Source organism: Salvelinus namaycush, chromosome 5 (genome assembly GCF_016432855.1).
Source record: "Salvelinus namaycush isolate Seneca chromosome 5, SaNama_1.0, whole genome shotgun sequence".
NCBI classification, from domain to species: Eukaryota; Metazoa; Chordata; class Actinopteri; order Salmoniformes; family Salmonidae; genus Salvelinus; species Salvelinus namaycush.
The window spans coordinates 902729-920819 of NC_052311.1; positions in this window are offsets into that span (position 1 = coordinate 902729).

Here is an 18091-nt window from a genome sequence, read left to right on the forward strand (position 1 = left end):
CTAGGTCAGGATATTAAACATCCTCCATGTATATCTCACTAGGTCAGGGTATTAAACCTCCTCCATGTATATCTCACTAGGTCAGGATATTAAACCTCCTCCATGTATATCTCACTAGGTCAGGATATTAAACCTCCTCCATGTATATCTCACTAGGTCAGGATATTAAACCTCCTCCATGTATATCTCACTAGGTCAGGATATTAAACCTCCTCCATGTATATCTCACTAAGTCAGGATATTAAACCTCCTCCATGTATATCTCACTAGGTCAGGATATTAAACCTCCTCCATGTATATCTCACTAGGTCAGGATATTAAACCTCCTCCATGTATATCTCACTAGGTCAGGATATTAAACCTCCTCCATGTATATCTCACTAGGTCAGGATTATTGAACCTCCTCCATGTATATCTCACTAGGTCAGGGTATTAAACCTCCTCCATGTGTATCTCACTAGGTCAGGATATTAAACCTCCTCCATGTATATCTCACTAGGTCAGGATATTAAACCTCCTCCATGTATATCTCACTAGGTCAGGATATTAAACATCCTCCATGTATATCTCACTAGGTCAGGGTATTAAACCTCCTCCATGTATATCTCACTAGGTCAGGATATTAAACCTCCTCCATGTATATCTCACTAGGTCAGGATATTAAACCTCCTCCATGTATATCTCACTAGGTCAGGATATTAAACCTCCTCCATGTATATCTCACTAGGTCAGGATATTAAACCTCCTCCATGTATATCTCACTAGGTCAGGATATTAAACCTCCTCCATGTATATCTCACTAGGTCAGGGTATTAAACCTCCATGTGTATCTCACTAGGTCAGGATATTAAACCTCCTCCATGTATATCTCACTAGGTCAGGATATTAAACCTCCTCCATGTATATCTCACTAGGTCAGGGTATTAAACCTCCTCCATGTGTATCTCACTAGGTCAGGATATTAAACCTCCTCCATGTATATCTCACTAGGTCAGGATATTAAACCTCCTCCATGTATATCTCACTAGGTCAGGATATTAAACATCCTCCATGTATATCTCACTAGGTCAGGGTATTAAACCTCCTCCATGTATATCTCACTAGGTCAGGATATTAAACCTCCTCCATGTATATCTCACTAGGTCAGGATATTAAACCTCCTCCATGTATATCTCACTAGGTCAGGATATTAAACCTCCTCCATGTATATCTCATTAGGTCAGGGTATTAAACCTCCTCCATGTATATCTCACTAGGTCAGGATATTAAACCTCCTCCATGTATATCTCACTAGGTCTGGGTTTTTACTCTCCAAATATACACTATTTCTAATGTGTCCATAATATTTGTGATTTCCTTAAGGGCACAGTGATGATAGTTTGTAGAGTGATTACCTTTACGGTCCATTGAGGTATTTAACACTGTGTTATAATCTCCTACCACAATGGTTAGATCATTTGTTGCCTGTAAGTTCAATAAATTGGTATAAATGTTTTAGAAGAAGTGTGGATCATCCTGATTTGGACCATATAGATTAATGAGCCAAATCTCTTTTTCTTCCACTTTCATATTCAAAACGATCCATCTTCCTTGTGATTCATTCCTGACTATTTGCACATTCAGATCAACATGTTTGTTAATTAATATCATCACACCCTTTGACATAAAATTATTTCACCACCCCATTCCTTTTTCCACGTAACTTCATCTAAGGATGTGGAGTGAGTTTCCTGTAAACAGTATATGTTATATTCCTTTTCTTTTAGTCACGTAAAGGCTGATCTTCTTTTTTTATAATCCGCTAAACCTTTACAATTATAACTGGCTATACTTATTTCACCCCTTACCATAACTAGATACCATTCTCAGTCTAAATTGACCATAATTAGTGCTTGTAAAGTTACTGCCATCAGAGGTATTATGACGGTCAAAACTAGAGCTTTCAAACGTCTGATATTTAGAATTCAAGAAATAGATTCTAGAAATATTTGTTTTATTCCATTGCCTGTTTGCCTGTGAGCCAATGCCACAGATGTTAGAAAATCGAGACAAATTATGTGTGTAGCAAATCTGAGTAGGTTGATGTGTATGATATTGGATGTGATATAGTGAGAGTGTGTACGATGTATGTATAAGAGTTAGACTATTTGCATGGTTGAGTGTCTATGTGTGTAACATGTAGTGGGTATATCCTTAATATTCATGAGGATAATTGTAACATGTAGTGGGTATATCCTTAATATTCATGAGGATAATTGTAACATGTAGTGGGTATATCCTTAATATTCATGAGGATAATTGTAACATGTAGTGGGTATATCCTTAATATTCATGAGGATAATTGTAATCCATATCGTATCACCATCATAGTTGCATCATAATTAATAATAAATAATATTTACCTTCAACATCATTGAGAAACACGTCCCAGCATGCAATTTACGTTCCACATGATCATGAAAGAGACCTTGCATTACTCTAGAGACGGCTTCACTACAGTACAAATGTATTCCGTACAATATGTTACTATTTCCCAATGCCCCTATTCTGATATCTTCCCCTTGCTTGTTGTAAACATATATACACTTGTAGACAAATACATAAAAAAGATAGACAAACAGTAAACGCATTAAATTATAAAACAGTTCTCGACAATAGAGAGAGAGAGTGAGAGAAGAGAGCGAGATCAGGTGTGTGTGTGTGTAAGTCTGTATGTGTAAGCGAGCATGTAGTTGAGTACGTGTGTTCATATCCACTTCATAATGTTCAGATATTTTTTACAGTTCCCATACCTTCTATTTAACAGTTCCCATACCTTCTTTTTAACAGTTCCCATACCTTCTTTTTAACAGTTCCCATACCTTCTTTTTAACAGTTCCCATACCTTCTTTTTAACAGTTCCCATACCTTCTTTTGAACAATTCCCATACCTTCTTTTTAACAGTTCCCATACCTTCTTTTCAACAGTTCCCATACCTTCTATTCAACAGTTCCCATACCTTCTTTTTAACAGTTCCCATACCTTCTTTTTAACAGTTCCCATACCTTCTTTTCAACAGTTCCCATACCTTCTTTTCAACAGTTCCCATACCTTCTTTTTAACAGTTCCCATACCTTCTTTTCAACAGTTCCCATACCTTCTTTTCAACAGTTCCCATACCCTCTTTTAACAGTTCCCATACCTTCTTTTTAACAGTTCCCATACCTTCTTTTCAACAGTTCCCATACTTTCTTTTTAACAGTTCCCATACCTTCTTTTCAACAGTTCCCATACCTTCTTTTCAACAGTTCCCATACCTTCATTTTTACAGTTCCCATACCTTCTTTTTAACAGTTCCCATACCTTCTTTTTAACAGTTCCCATACTTTCTTTTCAACAGTTCCCATACCTTCTTTTTAACAGTTCCCATACCTTCTTTTTAACAGTTCCCATACCTTCTTTTTAACCTCTTTGGGCTGCAGGGGCAGTATTGAGTAGCCTGGATAAAAGGTGCCCATTTCAAACGGCCTCATACTCAATTCTTGCTCGTACAATATGCATATTATTATTACTATTGGATAGAAAACACTCTCTAGTTTCTAAAACCGTTTGAATTATATCTGTGAGTAAAACAGAACTCATTTTGCAGCAAACTTCCTGACAGGAAGTGGAAAATCTGAAATCGATGCTCTGTTCTAGGGCCTGCCTATAAATGTGCTTGATATTTATTAGTATACATGCACTTCATACGCCTTCCGCTAGATGTCAACAGGCAGTGAGAGAAGAAATGGAGTGTATAACATGATCTGAGGTCGAATAAAAGCTCTTGGCATGACGTGACCTCAATTTCCTGTTTTCTGGAACGCGCGAGAAGTGACCTGGTATTGTCTTCTGTAAAGCTGTCGTTATAGACGACTAATATCTCCGGCTTTGATTTTATTTGATACATGTGACAATATCATCGTAAAGTATGTTTTTTCAATATAGTTTTATTAGATTATTGAAATTTTTTCGGGACGTTAGGCGTGTTGCTTTGTCTGCGTTTGTTCAGGAAGGAGAGCTTCGCGCCACTTTGCTAGCTTTCCGTGCTAATTGACTGGAGAAGAGGACATTCTAAATCCAAACAACGATTGTTCTGGACAAAGGACCCCTTGTACAACATTCTGATGGAAGATCATCAAAAGTAGGACCCATTTTATGATGCTATTTCATATATCTGTCGAACATGTGAACTAGTAGTTTGCGCCCAGATTTTGGGCACGCTCTCGCCATAACGTAAACTGCATGTCGTAATGAAGTTATTTTTAGAATTCTAACACGGCGATTGCATTAAGAACTAGTGTATCTATCATTTCCTATACAACATGTATTTTTTAGTAATGTTTATGAATAGTTATTTGGTCAGAATATGTGAGTGTCAGAAAAATATCCGGACGTTGTGGGAAAAAGCTGCTACGTTAGCACAATGTATAACCACTGATTTCAGCTCTAAATATGCACATTTTCGAACAAAACATAAGTGTATGTATAACCTGATGTTATAGGACTGTCATCTGATGAAGCTTATCAAGGTTAGTCAAAAATTATATATCTTTTGCTGGTTTGTTACGATCGCTAACTTTTGCTGCTGGTAAATGGCTTGTGTTTCTGGCTATTGTGGTAAGCTAATATAATGCTATATTGTGTTTTCGCTGTAAAACACTTAAGAAATCGGAAATATTGGCTGGAATCACAAGATGCCTGTCTTTCATTTGCTGTACACCATGTATTTTTCAGAAATGTTTTATGATGAGTATTTAGGTATTTCACGTTGGTGTCTGTAATTACTCTGGCTGCTTCGGTGCTATTTTTGACGGTAGCTGTGATGGTAGCTGCAATGTAAAACTGATTTATACCTCAAATATGCAAATTTTTCGAACAAAACATAGATTTATTGTATAACATGTTATAAGACTGTCATCTGATGGAGTTGTTTCTTGGTTAGTTTGGTTGGTTCTTGGTTAGTTAGGTTGGCTTTGTGCATGCTACCTGTGCTGTGAAAAATGTCTGTCCTTTTTTGTATTTGGTGGTGAGCTAACATAAATATACGTGGTGTTTTCGCTGTAAAACATTTTAAAAATCGGACATGTTGGCTGGATTCACAAGATGTGTATCTTTCATTTGCTGTATTGGACTTGTTAATGTGTGAAAGTTAAATATTTCTAAAAAATATATTTTGAATTTCGCGCCCTGCACTTGAAGTGGCTGTTGTCATATTGTGCCCGGCTTCGGGCTTGCAGCCCAAAGAAGTTAACAGTTCCCATACCTTCTATTTAACAGTTCCCATACCTTCTATTTAACAGTTCCCATACCTTCTTTTTAACAGTTCCCATACCTTCTATTTAACAGTTCCCATACCTTCTTTTTAACAGTTCCCATACCTTCTTTTTAACAGTTCCCATACCTTCTTTTCAACAGTTCCCCATACCTTCTATTCAACAGTTCCCATACCTTCTTTTTAACAGTTCCCATACCTTCTTTTTAACAGTTTCCATACCTTCTATTCAACAGTTCCCATACCTTCTTTTCAACAGTTCCCATACCTTCTTTTTAACAGTTCCCATACTTTCTTTTTAACAGTTCCCATACCTTCTTTTTAACAGTTCCCATACTTTCTTTTTAACAGTTCCCATACCTTCTTTTTAACAGTTCCCATACCTTCTTTTTAACAGTTCCCATACCTTCTTTTTAACAGTTCCCATACCTTCTATTTAACAGTTCCCATACTTTCTTTTCAACAGTTCCCATACTTTCTTTTTAACAGTTCCCATACCTTCTTTTTAACAGTTCCCATACCTTCTTTTTAACAGTTCCCATACCTTCTTTTCAACAGTTCCCATACCTTCTTTTTAACAGTTCCCATACCTTCTTTTCAACAGTTCCCATACCTTCTTTTTAACAGTTCCCATACCTTCTATTTAACAGTTCCCATACCTTCTTTTTAACAGTCCCCATACCTTCTTTTTAACAGTTCCCATACTTGCTTTTTAACAGTTCCCATACCTTCTTTTTAACAGTTCCCATACTTTCTTTTTAACCTGTTGAGGATAGAGGGCGCTATTTACACTTTGGGGGAAAATCGTGCCCAATTTAAACGGCCTCGTACTCTATTCTTGCTCGTACAATATGCATATTATTATTACTATTGGATAGAAAACACTCTCTAGTTTCTAAAACCGTTTGAATTTTGTCTGTGAGTAAAACAGAACTCATTTGGCAGCACACTTTCTGACCAGGAAGTGGAAAGTCTGAAAATGATGCTCTGTTCAAGGGCCTGCCTATAAATGGGAATGATACGTATGAGTATACATGCACGTCATACACCTTCCCCTAGATGTCAAGATGAAGTGAGAGAAGAAATGAAGTGTTTATCTTGGTCTGAGGTGGAATATATCCTCTTGGCACGACGAGTCATCCATTTCCTGTTTTCTGGAAAGCGCGAAGGTGGACCTGGAATTGCCTTCTGAAAAGCCGTCGTTATAGGCGACTACTATCTCCGTCTTAGATTTTATTTGATACATGTCACCATATCATCGTAACGTATGTTTTTTCAATATAGTTTCATCAGATTATTGAAATTTTTTCGGGAGTTTTGCCGTGTTCCGTTCTCTTCCGTTTGTTTACATGGAGAGATCCGTGCAACCCGGCTAGCACGCTTGCTAAATGGAGAGAGAAAGTTGCCATTCTGAATCCAAACAACGACTCATCTGGACAAAGGACACCTTGTTCAACATTCTGATGAAAGATCAGCAAAAGTAAGACCCAATTTATGATGTTATTTCATATATCTGTCGTGCATGTGAACTGGTCGTGGGCGCCCAAGTGTTTCTGGCTATTGTGGCTACGCTAATATAGCGCTACATTTTGTTTTCGCTGTAAAACACTTAATAAATCGGAAATATTGTCTGGCATCACAAGATGCCTTAGAAATGTTTTAGAAACTAGAGAGTGTTTTCTATCCAATAGTAATAATAATATGCATATTGTACGAGCAAGAATTGAGTACGAGGCCGTTTGAAATGGGCATCTTTTATCTGCATCTTTTATCTGGCTACTCAATACTTTCCCTTGCAGCCATAACAGGTTAACCTCCCCACGTCTACCTTTGACTCATTCCTCTCTGCCTCCTTCTTTCCACTCCTCTCCTCTTTTGACCTCACCCTCTCACCTTCCCCCCCTACTCACAAGGCAGGCAATACGCTTGACCTCATCTTTACTAGATGCTGTTTTTCCACTAATCTCATTGCAACTCCCCTCCAAGTCTCCGACCACTACCTTGTATCCTTTTCCCTCTCGCTCTCATCCAACACTTCCCACTCTGCCCCTACTCGGATGGTATCGCGCCGTCCCAACCTTCGCTCTCTCTCCCCCGCTACTCTCTCCTCTTCCATCCTATCATCTCTTCCCTCTGCTCAAACCTTCTCCAACCTATCTCCTGATTCTGCCTCCTCAACCCTCCTCTCCTCCCTTTCTGCATCCTTTGACTCTCTATGTCCCCTATCCTCCAGGCCGGCTCGGTCCTCCCCTCCTGCTCCGTGGCTCGACGACTCATTGCGAGCTCACAGAACAGGGCTCCGGGCAGCCGAGCGGAAATGGAGGAAAACTCGCCTCTCTGCGGACCTGGCATCCTTTCACTCCCTCCTCTCTACATTTTCCTCTTCTGTCTCTGCTGCTAAAGCCACTTTCTACCACTCTAAATTCCAAGCATCTGCCTCTAACCCTAGGAAGCTCTTTGCCACCTTCTCCTCCCTCCTGAATTCTCCTCACCCTCACCCCCTCCTCCCTCTCTGCGGATGACTTCGTCAACCATTTTGAAAAGAAGGTCGACGACATCCGATCCTCGTTTGCTAAGTCAAACGACACCGCTGGTTCTGCTCACACTGTCCTACCCTGTGCTTTGACCTCTTTCTCCCCTCTCTCTCCAGATGAAATCTCGCGTCTTGTGACGGCCGGCCGCCCAACAACCTGCCCGCTTGACCCTATCCCCTCCTCTCTTCTCCAGACCATTTCCGGAGACCTTCTCCCTTACCTCACCTCGCTCATCAACTCATCCTTGACCGCTGGCTACGTCCCTTCCGTCTTCAAGAGAGCGAGAGTTGCACCCCTTCTGAAAAAACCTACACTCGATCCCTCCGATGTCAACAACTACAGACCAGTATCCCTTCTTTCTTTTCTCTCCAAAACTCTTGAACGTGCCGTCCTTGGCCAGCTCTCCTGCTATCTCTCTCAGAATGACCTTCTTGATCCTAATCATTCAGGTTTCAAGACTAGTCATTCAACTGAGACTGCTCTTCTCTGTGTCACGGAGGCGCTCCGCACTGCTAAAGCTAACTCTCTCTCCTCTGCTCTCATCCTTCTAGACCTATCGGCTGCCTTTGATACTGTGAACCATCAGATCCTCCTCTCCACCCTCTCCGAGTTGGGCATCTCCGGCGCGGCCCACGCTTGGATTGCGTCCTACCTGACAGGTCACTCCTACCAGGTGGCGTGGCGAGAATCTGTCTCCGCACCACGTGCTCTCACCACTGGTGTCCCCCAGGGCTCTGTTCTAGGCCCTCTCCTATTCTCGCTATACACCAAGTCACTTGGCTCTGTCATATCCTCACATGGTCTCTCCTATCATTGCTATGCAGACGACACACAATTAATCTTCTCCTTTCCCCCTTCTGATAACCAGGTGGCGAATCGCATCTCTGCATGTCTGGCAGACATATCAGTGTGGATGACGGATCACCACCTCAAGCTGAACCTCGGCAAGACGGAGCTGCTCTTCCTCCCGGGGAAGGACTGCCCGTTCCATGATCTCGCCATCACGGTTGACAACTCCATTGTGTCCTCCTCCCAGAGTGCTAAGAACCTTGGCGTGATCCTGGACAACACCCTGTCGTTCTCAACTAACATCAAGGCGGTGACCCGTTCCTGTAGGTTCATGCTCTACAACATTCGCAGAGTACGACCCTGCCTCACACAGGAAGCGGCGCAGGTCCTAATCCAGGCACTTGTCATCTCCCGTCTGGATTACTGCAACTCGCTGTTGGCTGGGCTCCCTGCCTGTGCCATTAAACCCCGACAACTCATCCAGAACGCCGCAGCCCGTCTGGTGTTCAACCTTCCCAAGTTCTCTCACGTCACCCCGCTCCTCCGCTCTCTCCACTGGCTTCCAGTTGAAGCTCGCATCCGCTACAAGACCATGGTGCTTGCCTACGGAGCTGTGAGGGGAACGGCACCTCCGTACCTTCAGGCTCTGATCAGGCCCTACACCCAAACAAGGGCACTGCGTTCATCCACCTCTGGCCTGCTCGCCTCCCTACCTCTGAGGAAGTACAGTTCCCGCTCAGCCCAGTCAAAACTGTTCGCTGCTCTGGCACCCCAATGGTGGAACAAACTCCCTCACGACGCCAGGTCAGCGGAGTCAATCACCACCTTCCGGAGACACCTGAAACCCCACCTCTTTAAGGAATACCTAGGATAGGATAAAGTAATCCTTCTAACCCCCCCCCCCCTTAAAAGATTTAGATGCACTATTGTAAAGTGGTTGTTCCACTGGATATCATAAGGTGAATGCACCAATTTGTAAGTCGCTCTGGATAAGAGCGTCTGCTAAATGACTTAAATGTAAATGTGTAAAACCCATCAGCTGTATGTTCTTATTGTCGTCGTTCAGCCACGACTCGGTGAAACATAAGATATTACAGTTTTTAATGTCCCGTTGGTAGTTTAATCTTGCTCGTTGGTCATCAGTTTTATTTTCCAATGATTGCACGTTGGCCAATAGGACGGATGGCAGTGGAGGTTTACTCGCTCACCTACGAACTCAGAAGGTAGCCCGACCTCCGCCCCCTTTTTCTCCGTCTTCTCTTCACGACAGGGATTTGGGCCTGTTCCCAGGAAAGCTGTATATCCTTCACGTCGGACTCGTTCAAAGAAAATGTTTCTTCCAGTTCCTGGTGAGTAATCGCTGTCCTGATGTCCAGAAGTTATTTTCAGTCATAAGAGACGGTAGCGGCAACATTATGTACAAAATAAGTTAACAAACTTTTTTCATCATTATTTTAAGACATGAAGGTCAGTCAATCCGGAAAATGTCAAGAACTTTCTCCAAGTGCAGTCCCAAAAAACCATCAAACCCTGGAATGAGTAGGTGTGTCCAAACGTATTCAGTTCGAAAAGGTGGCAAGTCTAATGGTCACTCTCTGGTGACTGTAGTCGCGTTCTTACCCGATACCTTAGATATTGATCTCGGTCAGGGCAAGAAATCATATTTTTTCATAATACTAACAACCCTGTTAAAAATCCAGTACGTGGTTCTCGTATGGCGTCATTTCCATCTCACATTTCCAAGGTGCAGGGCGGCATGTCAAGAACGTGGACAATTATGATGAGTGCAGGTGGAGAGATCAGTTTGAAATTTCAGATAAAAAAAGCTCGAGGGCACAGAGGATCATTTTGAGGAGCTGAGAGACTGTAAAGAGCTCAGACAAAAATGTTGTGTACCCAGAAAGTGGAATTGAGTGCAAGAAATGAAGTGTTGAGCAACGCATCTCCCTGCTCACGGTATACTTTCCTGCGCTCTCTCAAAATTCTTCTTCTTCTTCTTTGGTCGGCAGCGTAGCCTAGTGGTTAGAGCGTTGGACTAGTAACCGAAAGGTTGCAAGATTGAATCCCCGAGCTGACAAGGTACAAATATGACGTTCTGCCCCTGAACAAGGCAGTTAACCCACTGTTCCTAGGCCGTCGTTGAAAATAAGAATTTGTTCTTAACTGACTTGCCGAGTTAAATAAAGGTATAAAAAATAAATCCGTTCACAACAATTATTATTATTAAGCATTCCGCCACGTACTGTACAGGTGGATAATAAGGATCCAGAAAGGAAAAATATAAATAAACAAGGATTCCCATCCATACAAACTATCAGTAACGAAATGTTAATTAGTCTAAAATCAGCTGTTTTAATCAGGTCCCCTGATCACAAGGCGTCAGTAGTACTTGCAGTGCTTCTGCCGTTAAGTCTTGGAGGCCTTGTGCAGTGCAATTAATAACTGTGGATATAAATGCTACAAAATCCATTTTTTTTCTCACAAGAAGTGTATCCAGATCACTTGATTGAAGTACAACATTTGTAGCTGGTTGTGGTGCATCCGCCGCCATGTCTTCTTCACAACTGTGGCCTCTTGCCCCTTCAACTCTCTTCACCGCCTACACGTAGCAGATTTGCTTTACAGCCCTAATCCTTGACATCTCAACCTCTTTCACCCTAACAGGGCATTCTGGGAATTGAGGAAATATGACCCCTACCACAGTTGCAACATTTTACATTCAAAGACTCTTCTAGAACATATTCCTTCTGTCTGCAAACACTTGACACATGGCCAAACGTTTTTGCACATCTTGCATTGTGATTTGCACGAACGCTCTTATATATCTCAACTTTACAGAGGGTGGTAAATACTCATCAAACATCAATAATACAGATAAACGTTTGATCCTCTTCCCCCCCGTCTCCATACAGGTTAATCCACATGCATCAACTACTCGTGGGATGTTGTTGCCTAAGGCATTGATTATCAACGGGACGCCAGAAATAACACATTTTACCAGTGCTCTGAAAATCAAAGCTGTTCACTTCATGCTCTGATATTTTCGCGAGCCATTTATCTATAAAGATGATACAACGGCCATTAAGTAGCTAGTTAGCTCCCTCAAACGTAATTGGATCATGGTCTGGGTATTGTGTCAGTTTCACTGCACCTGTTGGATGATTCTAGCCTCTAGTTGAAACTGCTTGCATGATGGATGATTCTAGTTCAGAAAAACAATATATTTGCTAGCTATATTTTAAAGATTTACTGACTATTGAACACTTTTTGCCAAACGAGATTGTTCCGCTAACTGTTTATTGATGAATTGGTAACTGAAAAAGTAGTTTGGCTGATAAAGAATATACTTGTACACATTAGAATTGTATTAGTTAGCTAAGTTACTTGTTCATGTTTTTGTTGTTATTGCATTTCAGGTGGCGAGGGAGTACGATCACTAGAGCACGCTGACAGACCAGGAAGACAGCTGCTGTTACACAGCAGAGGTATTATAGTCAAATGCTTATGAACTGAATATTGTGTGAATTGCCCATTTAAATCATTGGCACTAACAAAAGGGTTGGATTGTTCAGCAACATGACTGGTGAATGCTAACAGGGCATTGGTGATGGAAGATCTGTCTCGGAGGTGACTATGAATCTATTATAAGCTTCCCCCATACATTGCATTATATACCCAGAATGTAATTCACCTGGTACGGGTTTCACCCAGACAAATATAAGGTGCACACCTCTTTTGCCCTTGGTAACTCTGTTGATCACAGGAGTAATGAAGCCCTCACCCATGACCTCCCACTGGCCCAGGGTCTCCAGTATTCAGGTTAGTAGACAGGTTTGTGGTGTATATGGCTTCTCTGCTAATGATTTGAGTATTAGTTCTTCAAATTGTATCGGTGTCACGATCGTCTTGAGGATAATGAGTGGACCAAGGCGCAGCGTGTGAAAAATACATTCTCTTTTATTAGAGACGAGTGAAACACGAAACGAACACTTATAACAAAACTAAACAAAACAACAAACGACCGTGAAGCTACAAACGTAAGTGCAATACAAAAGCTACAAACGTTCTACATAGACAATTACCCACAAACGCATAATGCCTATGGCTGCCTTAAATATGGCTCCCAATCAGAGACAAATGAAAGACAGCTGTCTCTGATTGAGAACCACTCAGGCAACCATAGACATACCTAGACACATTCACTAAACACAACCCCCTACACTAAACCCAACACCCCCTTTACCATATAACCACCCAAGATGAGACAAAACACAAACATTCCCCATGTCACACCCTGACCTAACTAAAATAATAAAGAAAACAAAGAATACTAAGGCCAGGGCGTGACAATCGGTAGGGGGCCCAGCGCCTAACCGAAAGGTTCAAATCCCGGGCCAGGCGCTGGAAAAAAGGAGGGAATTGATCTGGCAACTGGGTTCACATCCTAAAGATATTCCCCTACTGTTGGGCCCTTGAGCAAGGCCACTGACATCACAACATGCTCTCCATCCAGGGTCACTGCAGCTTGACCCTGTGCCTGTCTCAACTGTGAGTGATGTGTGCCGTCATGACTTACTGACATGTTCCTGCTGGTAGCAGGCCTTAACCTGGATGCAAGAAAAATTGCCCAGCCTTGGAGTATGGTCACATTTATCTCCATCAGACTCCATGGAAATCAGATGACAAAAGAGCATGGTACCTGAGTTGTAGACAAGACAGCCACAGTTTACACAAGAGTGTACAGGTTTAACATTTCCCACCACTAACACTTCACTCAACTAATTGTGGTCTAAATTGAAGATTATTTTGAATGAAATGTTTGTACTAGGTAGGAATGAAAACGTGGCCACAGTTCAGTCTCTTTAGGATCCAGTAACTTTCCCAGGTTTTACAGGTTTTACAGAAGTCCTGGTTGGAGAATTCGAGATTTCCTGCTTATTCACTCACGATTCTGAGAATATTCCAACCAGGTTTTCTGGAATACCTGGGAGTTTGGGTAAAGTTACCAGCTTTTTTTTGCAACTACCTGGGACAGAAATCACCAATGTCTGTATTATAGGACGAGCTCCCTAAGGAACAATGAGATGATAATTGTTTTACATAGAATTAAAGATAAACTTGTTCTTAATGCAACCGCTGTGTCAGATTTCAAAAAAGCTTTACGGCAAAAGCACAATATTCAATAATCTGAGAACAGCGTTCAGCCACCAAAGCTTGCCATACAGTTACCCGCCAAGTTGTGGAGTCAACAAAACTCATAAATAGCATTATAAATCTTCACTTACCTTTGCTGATCTTCATCGGAATGCACTCCCAGGACTCCCACAAGAAATGTTCGTTTTGTTCAATTACGTCCATATTTATGTCCAAATACCTCCGTTTTGTTCGCGCGTTTAGTTCACTATTCCAAAGGCACAATGCGCGTGCGCAAAATCCAGACGAAAAGTCAAAAGAGTTCCATTACAGTTTGTAGAAACATGTCAAACAATGTTTACAATCAAACCTTAGGGTCTTTTTATAATAAATCTTCAATAATATTCCAACCGGACAATAGCGTATTCATTACAGAGGAAAAAGAAGGAACGGTGCGCCCGCGTGACCGCGCAGTAAACAACTCATTGGCCTCAGCCTAGTCCACTTGTTGAAAAAGCTCTTATTCGACCCCCTTCCACAATAGAAGCCTCAAACAACTTTCTAAAGACTGTTGACATCTGCTGGAAGCCTTGGGAAGTGCAATCTGGCCCAATAGACACAGCATATTGGATAGGCAATCATTTAAATGAAACTACAAACCTCAGATTTCCCACTTCCTGGTTGGATTTGTCTCAGGTTTTCGCCTGCCATATGAGTTCTGTTATACTCACAGACATTATTTTAACAGTTTTGGAAACTTTAGAGTGTTTTCTATCCAAATCTACTACTTATATGCATATCATAGCATCTGGGCCTGGGTAACAAGCAGTTTACTCTGGGCACCTTATTCATCCAAGCTACTCAATACTGCCCCCCTTTCCCAAAGAAGTTAATAGGGCGTTGAGTCATTATGAGCCAGAACAGTTTCAACGATGCACAGATTCTACATGCGTCTGAACTCTGAACTCTATCGGAGGGATGCGACACCATTCTTCCACAAAAAATCGGGTATTTTTGTTGATACTGGTGGAAAACGCTGTCTCAGGTACCGCTCCAGAATTTCCCATAAGTGTTCCATTGGATTAAGATGGGGGCATTTTCATCTCATGGGGGCATAGCCATGGTAGCCAAAATAATAGCCTACCCATCATTTTTATACATGACCCTAAGCATGATGGGATGTTAATTGCTTAATTAACTCAGGAACCACACCTGTGTGGAAGCATCTGCTTTCAATATGATTTGTATCCCTCATTTACTCAAGTGTTTCCATTACTTTGGCGGTTACCTGCAGGTTGACAAATGGGATTGAATATCCGTCATGACAACACAACTTCATGGAAATATAATTTATATAACATGTTGCACCTTCCTGAATAAACCTCAAGAACAAGGAGATTTTTCTGGTGCTCGGGAGGTCCCTGAAATACAGTTCTACATCTGTCTGGGTGTTATGTGCTTTAGTCTTTAAAATATAACTATCAAAATATAGTTTTTTTTCTAGAAACCTATTATTTGCTACATCAGCTGATGGAATTAGTTATCTAGCTAGCTATCTTTCCCCCAGTTAGTTATCTAGCGAGCTAGCTTTCTCCCAGTTAGTTATCTAGTTAGCTAGCTTTCTCCCAGTTAGTTATCTAGCTAGCTAGCTTCTCCCCAGTTAGTCATCTAGCTAGCTAGCTTCTCCCCAGTTAGTCATCTAGCTAGCTAGCTTTTCCCCAGTTAGTCATCTAGCTAGCTAGCTTTCCCCCAGGAGTTTCAACCTACCTAATGGCATTTTTATAGTCTTTATAGATATACACATATTCATTTTCCCCTCGCATCGAGAGCTGGCTAATATAGCAAGGCAGTTGATAGTACAGCAGCTTGGATGAATGCAAAATGTGACAGTAGCTATACGGGCGACATTAGCTAGATAATTGAGTGATGAAATCCGAAGGAATGACATCACTTCGGAAAAAGGTTTATAGTTAAACTGGAAATACTGAGTCTACCATTACAGATATCCACTGTCCAAACATGACATAAATGAGATCATCAAAAACATGTTGAAATAGCATTAGGCTGAATTAGCTAGCTTTCTTACCTGAGAAGAAGCGACTTGCTGGGGGTCCAACATGTTGCTAAGTAACCTGGGGAGGTAAACGTCACGTTCTACGGGTCCCGCCTTTCATTTATCTGGCTAATCAATGGCATTATAACAAAAAGCAGTGCTATGATAGGTCAATAAGGCTGCCAATCATATTTGCGTAACATGTCATTGTAGATTTGCGAACACACAGAGATCATATTGTGCAAGCACTGGGTAATTTCAAGAGAGCGCAAGCAAGTTTACCGTGAACAGAGAGATGCTCAAAATGTATTTATTGCTCTCAATTCCAATTTCTGGTCACGTAACATTCTTCTCTGAGCTCATCTCATCTCTCAGCTACTCAACATGATCTTCTGCGGCCTAGATATATTTTATCTCAACTCTCAGTGTGCGCTCAACATTATCCTCAGCATTCTCCACGTGGGCTCAACATTATCCTCAGATTTCTCCATGCTCGTTCAACATTATCCTCAGCGTTCTCCACGTGGGCTCAACATTATCCTCAGATTTCTCCATGCTCGTTCAACATTATCCTCAGCGTTCTCCACGTGGGCTCAACATTATCCTCAGATTTCTCCATGCTCGTTCAACATTATCCTCAGCGTTCTCCACGTGGGCTCAACATTATCCTCAGATTTCTCCATGCTCGTTCAACATTATCCTCAGTGTTCTCCATGTGGGCTCAACATTATCCTCAGATTTCTCCATGCTCGTTCAACATTATCCTCAGCGTTCTCCACGTGGGCTCAACATTATCCTCAGATTTCTCCATGCTCGTTCAACATTATCCTCAGCGTTCTCCACGTGGGCTCAACATTATCCTCAGATTTCTCCATGCTCGTTCAACATTATCCTCAGCGTTCTCCACGTGGGCTCAACATTATCCTCAGATTTCTCCATGCTCGTTCAACATTATCCTCAGCGTTCTCCACGTGGGCTCAACATTATCCTCAGATTTCTCCATGCTCGTTCAACATTATCCTCAGCGTTCTCCACGTGGGCTCAACATTATCCTCAGATTTCTCCATGCTCGTTCAACATTATCCTCAGCGTTCTCCACGTGGGCTCAACATTATCCTCAGATTTCTCCATGCTCGTTCAACATTATCCTCAGATTTCTCCACATTCCTTCCTGCTTCTTTGAAACATGAGACGGAAGTGATGCCATATTCTCGGTAACAGATGGAAGGCTCATGACGAGAGGCGGGGAGTGGGTTGTGTACGTCCAAGTTGATTTGGGAAATTGTATTAAGATTGGTGTTATATTCAAAACATTAAGAACACCTGCTCTTTCCACGACATACTGACCAAGGGACTGACCAAGATTCCTTATTATTTATGTCACCTGTTAAATCCACTTCAGTCAGTGTAGATGAAGGGGAGGAGACTGGTTAAAGAAGGATTTTTAATCCTTGAGACATGGATTGTGTATGTGTGCAATTCAGAGGGTGAATGGGGCAAAACAAAATATTCGTGCCTTTGAACGGGGTATGGTAGTAGGTTCCAGGCGCACCGGTTTATGTCAAGAACTGCAACGCTGCTGGGTTTTTCACTCTCAACAGTTTCCTGTGTGAATCAAGAATGGTCCACAACCCAAAGGAGATCCAGCCAACTTGACACAACTGTGGGAAGCATTGGAGTCAACATGGGCCAACATCCCTGTGGAACGATTTCAACATCTTGTAGAGTCCATGTCCCGACGAAGTGAGGCTGTTCTGAGGGCAAAAGGGGTGCAACTCAATATTAGGAAGGTGTTCCTGGTTTTCCTGGTGTTTTGTACACTCAGTGTATGGGAATAGGTTACCATTTGGGACACAGCCTTCTGCCAGAACTGTCTGGAAAGAACATCTCCACCCCGCTAACCCTCAACACTGGGGCCCCACAAGGGTGCGTTCTCAGCCCTCTCCTGTACTCCCTGTTCACCCATGACTGCGTGGCCATGCACGCCTTCAACTCAATCATCAAGTTTGCAGACGACACTACAGTGGTAGGCTTGATTACCAACAACGACGAGACGGCCTACAGGGAGGAGGTGAGGGCACTCGGAGTGTGGTGTCAGGAAAAATAACCTCACACTCAACGTCAACAAAACAAAGGAGATGATCGTGGACTTCAGGAAACAGCAGAGGGAGCACCCCCCTATCCACATTGACGGGACAGTAGTGGAGAAGGTGGAAAGTTTTAAGTTCCTCGGCGTACACATCACTGACAAACTGAAATGGTCCACCCACCCAGACAGCGTTGTGAAG